This window comes from Camelus dromedarius, chromosome 26 (assembly GCF_036321535.1).
Source record: "Camelus dromedarius isolate mCamDro1 chromosome 26, mCamDro1.pat, whole genome shotgun sequence".
Taxonomy (NCBI): Eukaryota; Metazoa; Chordata; class Mammalia; order Artiodactyla; family Camelidae; genus Camelus; species Camelus dromedarius.
The window spans coordinates 2,332,272-2,342,581 of record NC_087461.1 but is presented as its reverse complement, the minus strand read 5'-3'; the positions used below and the strand labels follow the sequence as shown (position 1 = coordinate 2,342,581).

At 48.0% G+C, this 10,310-nt stretch overlaps 1 long non-coding RNA gene across 2 annotated transcripts; it reads right to left on the bottom strand.

Annotated features, from left to right (window-relative positions):
- Positions 1–946: 946 nt before the first annotated feature.
- Positions 947–4,450, bottom strand: LOC135319347 (uncharacterized). 2 transcript variants are annotated; one of them, XR_010377869.1, is made up of 4 exons: positions 4,143–4,450; positions 3,807–3,911; positions 1,955–2,162; positions 947–1,022 (listed from the first exon to the last, which is right to left on the bottom strand). It is a non-coding gene; the product is annotated as an uncharacterized LOC135319347 (long non-coding RNA). The 2 variants fall into 2 exon arrangements; XR_010377868.1 differs by lacking the exon at positions 947–1,022 and having other exon boundaries at positions 1,476–2,162.
- Between the last annotated feature and the right edge of the window lie 5,860 nt (positions 4,451–10,310).

The window sequence follows — 10,310 nt, the reverse complement described above, 5'->3', positions numbered from 1 at the left end:
TTAGTCTAGGGATGTTCATTTCATAGTATAGACATTCTTCTGAATGGTGCTTGGCCATTACGCCTGTCTTCATGGGGACTCACTGGTCTTGGTAACCTGCACTCGTAAATTTTAGGCTTGACACTATAATTTCAAGGATTACAGAGGAGAATTACAGTTTGTCTATACTTCTAGTTTGGTCAAAATTTGTAGGTTTTTTTTTTCATAATTGTTTTCCATAGGGATAAAAGTCAATGAACTTTTTCTCGGAAGACATGTAGGAACTTCAGACAGGTATTTAGTACCCAGTGATAACCTCACATGATGCATGAATCTGTTACAACAGCACCTCTGAATTTAAAAATTGTACGATCTGTTGGAGACACATAAAGATTAGGACCACATTAAAAGTGGTGCGCGGAAGCTTTGCCTGCACACACAATACAGTTCTGTTTTGGTTTTCTCACATGTGATCATTTCTTAGGTGACTAACCATTTCTGACCCAAATTTAATTTAAATTTCAACTGCATCGACGGTACCAATGCAGAGAGCCCACCTGACAGCCACACGGACGGACGTCATCTAAGCCCAGGTGAAAGCAAGCGGCCAGCGGAGACAGCTCTGCGGGACTGACCCCCTCCCGTGACAGCTGCGGAGGGCGCGTTGTGGGTGACACTGATTATAAGCCATGCCTTGATTTCAGAGACATTAAATATGAAGAGAACATACATTTGGAATTGACAGAAATGGTGGCAAGGGAGTTCAGTAAGATGGCCAGTTGCATAATAAAGATAGAAAAAAATCAGTATTTTTCCTATACCTCAGCAATAAAAAAATCATTTTGTTTTCCTTTGTGGCCATTGGGAAATGTATTGGAAAAGATTATACTGTTACCATCTTTATGCTATTATTACAGAAGCCTCACAGTCACAAAAATACCTTGCGATTAACTCACCAAGCAACTTTCTGGAGTGATCAGGAGAGGACCAGGCTCCCAGCCCCGCCTCCTGCAGGAATTCTGTAACCGCTCCACACGTGCCTCCTTATTGCATGCCCACAAGAACCCACGTAGGAGATGTACCATTTAGGGAAAAACACAAGAACTGAGGCTCAGAAAGAAGTTAATACATTTCAAAGGATCATTTTAAGAGGTGAGATAGGTATTTTGTAAATCACGGCGCTCATTGGGTTTTGAACCTCAAATCTATGTCTCTCGAATTCTGAAATTCCCGATAAATTCTCCATAATTACATTGTTTCAAGAAAAGGAGTTTATCTTGGAGAAGTGCCCAGAATAACTTTTTTAAAGTTAACAAAGGACTGTATAATTTGCTGGAAGTGTTTTTTTTTTTTAATTTGAGTGGACATTTCAGCCATGAAAGGAAAAAAAATCAAAATATATGAAATTTTATTTCAATACTTTTCAAATACTTCTATGCAAAATATTTGAGCTGTTAGAACTTTCTGATACTGTAAACCAGAATCAAAACCTCAGAGGAACTTTTACATTTTTCTGTCTTCAAATTAAGGGGGGGGGGGTTCCAGTCATAGCTTTAAAACGCTCTGGCTTGTTCACCCATCTCAAATCTCCATGGCTGCGTGTAACCAAGGCACCAGAACAATACCAAATGGCTTGTCCCCAGCGAAAATGAAGTCTTCAAATAAGTCAAGATAATGCAAAATTTCAAAACATAAAAAACTGATAAGGTGATGACCAAAAGCTCCTCTTACATTAGAGCGGCCCTGGGACTGTCTGCACGGGTTTGTTTGTGATTTTTTCCCCCAGTTTGAATGAGAATCACATTAAAATGTTGATCTCGACACTGTTGGTTTTCTGCATTCTATTTCTCAATTGCAGTCCATTCTTAAAATGTGGATTCTTGAATTACATGTTTACAGGACTGGATTTGAAAGCAAAACTATGTGAAACAAAAGCACTATTGAGTGGGTAATCGAATAAGCAGTGACCTGTTACCTCCAGGGGCTGGTGGGAGAGGCGGGTGTTTTCACCGTTTTATCCACCTGCTCGTGAGTCACTGTGGACTTTGTCCAAGGTAAAGTCTTGGTGACACTGCCTCTTTTGAACCTGATGAGTTACCACGTTTAGCAGTTACGAAAGTGATTATTACAAGTCAGTGACTTCCTGTAGACCTTGGCATCTATGACCAGAGCATCACCATTACCTTTAAAAATAAATGAAAATAAGAAATCACTGTTTTTGCCAGACCACAAGCTCTGATCATGCTATGGGAAAGGCTTTATGAAGCTGGAACTCTCTGCTACCACGTTTAACTCATCCCCTTCCCTCGGGACTGCACCGGGGGCTCTGCGTCCGGATGCCCTGGGAGCCAGGTCTCTGGGAAACCAGTGAGAGCTCCTGGCGAGCCTGTGACCTGCCGAGTGTGAGGAAGGCCGGGGAAAGAGCCCTGACAGAGGCAACGTCAGCTGCTCCTCCCAGCCGCGGTGGCGGCGAGGACCGGCCTCAGGGTGACAGCTGTGGCGGTCCCTGTAGCCCAGGCGCCTTCTGACGGTCCTGGCGTGGCTGGACATCACCAGTCATTTCACCGCGGGACACGGGACGCACTCCAGCACCACACACTCCCATGAGCTGTGAACGGCTGGGTCGCCATCCAGTCCATCCAGGGCCGTAGCACAGAAACGCCGTCCCGAATTCCTTCACGGAAATCCTCTGACGGGAGTAACTGAGGCTGCTTCTGGTGTTTGTTGTTTGTGGTTTGGGTTTTGTTTTGTTTTGGGAGGGATTTTTTTATTGACACATAATTAGTTGACTTACAGTGTTGTGTTAGTTTCTGATGTGCAGCATAGTGATTCAGTTATACATCTATATATTCTTTTTCTTTCTAGGTTATTACGCTGTTGAGTATAGTGCCCTGTGCTCCACAGTAGGACCTGATTGTTTATCTATTCTGTATAGAGCGCTACCTTCAGATGATCATGTAACGCCACTAATCAATGTTACTGCTTACACGGGTGACTTACACACCTCCCAGAATAAGTGCAGGGGTCACGTGTTCCTTCAGCACATTTTTATGAAGCGCCTACGGTGTGCAGGCAGTGCCCTGGGCTCTGGGGATGTACCAAGAGCAGGACAGACAAACATCCCTAACGTTGTTGAACTTGCTTCCTGGTAAGACAGTTAATAATCAAAAAAACATACTAAACAAGTAAACTGTACAGTATGTTAGGAGGTGATGTGCTCAGGCAAAAAGAAAAAACATAGAGCAGAAGAGAATGTGGAAATACGAGAGCTTGGTGAAGTGCGGAGGTTTGGACAGATCTCATGTTTGAAGAAAAACGAATCAAATTTTTAAAAAACAGAACCTGCAGGCAACCCATGGAGGTTTTACGTGCTGTGCAATGCAGAATTAAAATCTGTCCCTGCCCATCTCAGCCCATGTCTGGCCCCTGCCTCCCGCTGCCAGGAATTCCCAGTTTCACTACTGTTGCCCCAACAGACATTGGGGCCGGATCCCCGCATCCCGACGGGCAGCTGCTCGGCTGCCTTCACACAGTTCTTGGGAGAAACCCCCAGGTGGTGTCATCTGAGGAGAGTAAGGGCCTGACAGCTCACAGAGGACCCCCACAGAGACAGTAACTGCCCCTTGGGGGGCTGCCTCCATGGCAGTCGGAGGGGTTCCACATGGAAGTCAGACATGGGAGGGTTTTTATGTTTCCAATAAGGCTGGATTTGCAAGCAGAGCCTCCAAGTAAAGGATTGCTCTTTGTATGTTAGAAAAAAATGTAATCGGATTCATCTGTTTCCTTCATAGAGACGAATCTGGCACAAATTCATTATCTGTACTTACACATAAACGCAGAGAAACTAAAACTGCATGAGGAAGAGGAACTGCAGTCCGCTCGGGCGCAGTGAGCAGAAAGGGAACGCTCGGCGGTGTCTCCGTCCAGCCGGTCTGCGGGTGGAAACAGCGCGGACGGGGCAGCTCACCAGCAGCCCACGTGTACCTCCCGCGGTGCTGGAGGCCGGGCATCCGAGGTGGGCGCGCTGGCAGGCTCTGCCGGGTGAGGCCGGTTCCCAGACGCGTCCTCACTCGGAGGGAGGGGCGGGGGCTCTCTGGCGCCCCTTTAGCGGGACACTAATCCCGTCATGAGGACCCCACCCCAGCCGTCCCCATCGGGCTGACCTGGAAGCGGGGCCAAGTCCCCTCGGTTTGTCTCGTGCAGCGTGCGTGTGACGAGGCGCGGGCCAGAGGCCGGCAGGGGGTCCCGGACGTTCGGGTGAACGGGTGAACTTTGCATGGAACAGGAAAGGGTCAAGAGTGTTCGTTGAACCGAGCTGGTACTTCACTGGTGGTGGGGAGGGGGCCATGCCTGTTTCCAGATCGATTCTATGTATTTGAACGTGAAGTTTTTATGAAACTGGACTTGGCCCAGATTTCACAACTTCATCTGGGTCATCCCCACCTAGTTACACAGGGGTTACTCACATTAAGCTTCAGGAGCCTTACGCTGACCCGAAGGAGGGCAGCGTCCACGGGCCCAGCCTGCGTGGCGCCCCGCGGACCCGGCCGCGCGCCGGCGCAGGGGCGCGCGGTCAGCCGGGCCAAGCCCTCCGGCCGCCGGCCGAGCGTCTCCGCGCCCCCAGCGGGGCGGAGAAGCAGGTGCGGCCCGGACGGCGGCCGGGTCCGCGGGGCCCCGCAGACCTCACCCGGACCTGCGCGTTCGTTCTCCGCCTCCGGCCCGGCTTCGTCATTCTCACCCGAAAGATGCTCCCGTTCCCCCACTCCTGCTGTCGGCGCAGATCTCACCGCGTCTGCTGACAGGCCTTTGGAACGTGTGTCCATCACCGGGAGAACAAGGCCCTCACCTGACCCGGCACGCCCCGCCGGCCGGCTTCTCGGCAGCCGCCCGCCGCCCGCGTTCGTGCCCCTCGGCCCGGCCCCTGCTCCAGTCTGTCGCGCGTCTCCGGGCCTTGCAAATCCTCTTCCTCGCCCAGACTATCCCCGTTTCTCCTGAAAGGCTGGTGAGGTTCTTTCTCTCACTCGCCAAGACCTTTAAATGTCTTAACTCTTTCCATGACCCTTTGAAGCTACGTTCTTTCATGGTCCTCCTACCTTCAAAATGATCATAAATTTCACTTCTGTAAATTGTAACTATTTTTAAACATTCATTTCCTTTCCTAGAGTGTGTTCTTGGTGAAAACAGGAACGGCGTTTTATCTGCATTTATGTCTCAGCATTTAACACAGTACCTGGTACATCACAGATAACCTCTAAGTGTTTATTTAAAGAATGCGTAATAGTCAGAGATCTCCTTCCTTGGTTATTCCCCAAAGCCAAACTTCCTTTCGTGCGTAGAAACAGGATTTTCACGAGACTTGGAGACCACTGTGCCAGCCTCCCTTGAGGGGAACCGCGGGGCCGGCGGAGCAGGGGTGGGGGGCAAGTCGTCTCCAATTTAAAGCCGACAGCTTGTCTGAAACTCTGCCCTTTCCCCTTGTGTTCCCTGGAGTCCCTTAGAACAGGCGCCCCTCCCTGGATTCCTGGAGCAGAATCCCGACCCCTCTGGGTGTGGTTGGGAAACGTGGAGGCTTCTCTTACAAGACACTGTGTCTGAGGTTTCTCAGTTATCACAGGGGGTTTGTTTCTCACCAGACACAGGTGTGGTCACCAAAATTCTCCTGACAATTTTTTATCGAACTTCCAGTGATGTTGCCTACCTCACAAGCTAGCCTCTTCCACCGCTTGGAAACTCTGAATATCAGAAAGTGTTAATTTATCATTAAATTGTGCTTCTTGGTCATTTCCACCAGCTGGTTCAGTTCTGCCCTCTAAGGCTGCCGCGGGCTTGGCAACGTGGTGAATGAGTGCCTGAAGGGAAGGTTAGTGGAAGGGCCGCGGGAGCAGGAGAGAGCAGCGGCTCTGTGCACAGGGTCCCCCTCCTCCCGGTCCTCTGCCCAGGCTGTCCCACTGTCAGCCGGCCTCTCTCGGTCCCACCCTTTCCGTGTGCATCCCCCACCCCCTCTCTCGCTGCCCGTGGCCTCAATGGATGCCTTGTTTTCTGGCACTGAATCACACCCCACCAAGCATCATTTTTGAAATGTTACGTATTCATCCTGTCACATCAATTCTATGGAAAATGTGTGAGTGACATTTCTGCATCCTTTCTACATCCCCCTTAGTGCCTAGAACCTGGCCAAACATGAAGGCACAAAAAATGCTTGCCAAAAGATCTGAATTGCCTGGTGCCAGATGTTATTTGATTTATAAGCACTGGTAAGGCTCAGACTAATGAATGGAGGCGTTTCTCATTTCCATGTACTTTTATATCATAATGAAGCCTGATAAAGGCAGTGGTATTGTTAATGGTCTCAATTATAGGAGGAAGATGAGGGAGTAAAGACCTCCAGAGTACATTTCAAAGCCACTGATTTCTACACATCACCAGTGAATTTATGTCAGGGACAAGACTGGTAAAACTCCGAGTGCTGGGACACTGCTGTGGGACCATTGTACCCTTCTAATTTCATATACGGGAGTCCTGGCCAACCTATACTTTGAGTCTTCAACACAAGAATATATAGACATCTCTTCTGCCCTAAATAGTTGGAAAAGCTGGATTACTTTTGAAGACACATCCAAAGCCTATAGTCACTTCATGATACATGGCCAAGAAGACACTTAATATAATTTCTTCTTTAAGCCAATGGATTCTCCTGTTCTTTCCTTTCCTCGTGGCATGGTGCTAATAATTTTTTTAAATGAGAAAATAATTATTAGCTTTGAAAAACATAAGCCCTAAGTTTATTAACTTATCCAAATCTCTACTTCTTATTTCATTAAGTATTCAACAAATGAGCTAAGAAGCTAACTCATTTTTCATTAGGGTAAATAAGCCAACAAATATGAAAGCTACAGAAATTGAAGAAACTCAAGCTACATTTGTGTTGCCTTGTTGTTTAAAAACAAGCTTTCAAGCAACCAGATATTCACTGATGATAAAGCACAAAACTGTCACATTATAAGCAGCTGGTGAAACTTAGACATCCTGGAGAATTTTCTCTTGTTGTTGCAGAAAAACGTGTTATAGCTCAGTTGTGACAGCAACCTGGATCCGGGCAAGAGACGACCAAGCAGCACTCGGAGAGCTGGAGAACCCAGGTTTATTACATCAGCAGGTCCATAAGAGTTAACACTCCGAGCTCTGGACCCCGTCTGCAGGTTTACACAGGCTTTTATAGGCTGTCAGTTTACACTTTGCAACATCATATGCAAATGAGGTATAACAAAAGTTGACTAATTAGGAACAAGCTTTGTAGAAATGGACCAATCAGGAGGGAGAGAAATAGCCAATCAGGAGTGAGCTCAGGGAACCAATAGAATTTTAGGGGTAAGTAAGCCGTTTCAGAGGCAAATAGTGAGCTAGAGCCTCTGGGCCAGGGAACCGGGTGGTGCCGGCAGGAGAGCAGCGGCCCTGCCTGGGGGCCCCGCTTGGGGCTTTTTTATGGGGCTTCCCGCCTCATTGTTACCATAAAATCTCATGATTGCATATAGACCTTGCAAAGTGTCAGCCTATCCCACATACATGAAAGCTCTTGAAATGATCAATGTCATATCCAGGGAGAAGTGATCACCACACATCCCAGTGCTGGCAGGAGCACATGCAGATGAGGAAGTCTGTTTATCTCTCTCCTATGCTACCAATGGCAGCAAAATTCAGCAAGAGCTGAGATGGGCTGATGGTGCACTGAGCAAGTCATCTCCCTCGGAGCCCTCAGGCCAGAGCTGAGCTCAACCCAACCTACGTGCCAACCTCCAGGGCTATCCCCACACTCAGCTCATAGACCTCCCGATGGCCAAGGGAGGACGGCCCTTCAGTATGCTGGGAAAACACACTTCAAAACACACAGCCCACCCCATCCTCAGTCTTAGTTAGTTCAAGGCTCTGGTGCTTATCTCTTGGCCCTCTGTCTGGAGAAGGTTGTGAATTCCCAGAAGATGTATCAACACAAGATACTAGCGTTTGCTACTGCGAAGCCGTCTGCTACTTGTCCGCTGTCATTCCACGCTAGTTTCTCATCTGGATCTCAACAACAAATGACTCTGGCAGCTTCCAAAACCAAGATCCATAGGTCAGTGACAAAGTCTTTGCTGCCGGTGGTTTCCTGCGTCTGTGCTCAGCCACTCCTCTTTGTAAGAGCAGCCTTCAAAACCCACTGTACTTCGAATCACATTCAAATCACATTCATTGACTTCAACTCCCATCACTACTGTTGACAGTAATAATAATAGTAATATTCCTAAATAGTCATAAAAATGACACCCGCATCACAACTGGCACTTAACATCATTTGCAGTGGTGGCTTTTGATTTCCATCTCACTAAGGCTGTCAAACATGCTCAGAAAAGCACAGAAGCCACAGAAGGGAAAGCCACAGGAAAGAAGGTACTGCTCTGAGAGACGTGCTTGTCCAGACTGTACACTGTCATCCTAGGCTCTCCCTTCTCAGCCAGGCCTTTGATCCGCTGATGGGAAAGTTGGTTCTAAAAGGTCCATTTTCATCCCCTCCCCGACCGGAGACTAATGGTAAATAATCATAGTAGGTGAGGGGGCATGTTAATTTTGGCATGACTATTATTCTTAGCCAAAGCCCACGTGACCCAGAGTCTGGGATGGGAAAGCTCAGAGTGAAGGAGGTACAGAGAACACGATAAACCTCAGTGACAAAGGAAATAACAGGACTGCATCTCTTAACACAGATTCCACACATCCGAACGTGCCTGGTGTTCATCTCTGGGCACGGAGAGTGGGGCTGGGCTTTGTAAAGTTCTGTACATTTTTCTGCATTTTCCAAATATCCTACAATAAATAAGCACTGGGAAATTCTTATTTTGAAATTTGTTTTTAAACTAAAGATTTGTGAAGAGATCCCATCCTAAGCTGCAGCTTTAATGGAAACATAAAATCTGAAATGCAAATTGGAATAATTGATCTATAACAATTTACTTTAACCATTTTCTAGAAACAACATGAAACATCTATTTTAAAATGGAAAATGAAACATCTGATTCACAGCCGGATGAGAACGAGGCCACTGGGGCGGGCTTTAGCCCCACGTGACTGGCGTCCTTATGAGAGGAGATCAGGACCCAGAGGAGCACAGGGGCGCCTCTGCGAGGACATGGGGAGGGGACGGCGTCTGCGCAGCCAGCAGGGAAGCGGCTGGGGAGGCAGCCCCGCCGCCGCATCGTGACTTCAGACTTCTGGCCTCTGGAACTGTGAGAAAAGACATGTCTGTGCCGCTGCCCTCCGGCTGTGTGCTGCGTGTGCAGCCCCAGCAAGCCGGCAGTGGCCTTAGAGGAGTCAGGGCTCAGGACGCGGCAGACACTACGGGGACCACTGCTGTCACCACCCCGGCATCGGGCCTGGCCCTGAAACGTGTGTCTGACGGGCAGAGGTGACACACCTACGCCACTCGCAACAGACCTTATGTTATTCACTTCCTGTTTACTTCACTGCTGCAAAGGGTGTTGCATTTTTAAGTTTCCTGTTTTTGCAGAAATTTTATTATTATTATCTACAGAGGTGTTTTTCTTCAACTTTATTTTTTCTCTTTTAAGGAGGAAGGAAGTAAAATTGAACGAGGAAGACAAGTATCAATCACAAATCACATAAGAATCCGAGCCAACAGATAAACAGATCGACTTCATCACGCATGCGGAGACGCGGCGCGGGAGCTGCTGAGAGCCCGACCAGAGCCGCCACAGGCAGTCGCCCTGAGGCCGGAGCGGTCACTGCCCTGCGATGGGCTTTGGCTTCTCGTCTCTCAGTTAAGGAGTTAGGTCCAGTCTCTAAATCTCTTCCATCCCTGACTCATGACTCGGGATTGAAGACCTCACTTAAAATAGCGAAATTAAAACATCGGCCCAGATTTCTGACACTCCAGTGGTGCCCAGACCAGCTCACCCTGGCTGCAGCCACTGTCTGGAGAGGAAGTCCAGAGACCAGATGGAGAGTTAAATGTCAAAGACCGGCTGTCGGCGAACAAGAGACGTTTTCTATTTTACCTCATGGTGCTACCGTGCTGTGGGGGACAAAATGTGTTGATCAATGACCAGTTTCCAAAAGGAAGCAAAAATACATATAATAGTGTCATTTCTACAGCTATGCTGACGCCCTTTTCAAAGTTTATCGTATGACTTTGCTCACCATCCTTGTTTTGTACAGAAAGGAAGCTTCTCACCTAGAAATATTCTTCCTGACCGATGAAATTTCCCAGCTCATTACAGGTAATATACACAATGCATGGGAACGCATACATGTATCCAGATGTACGTGGGTACATACATCCT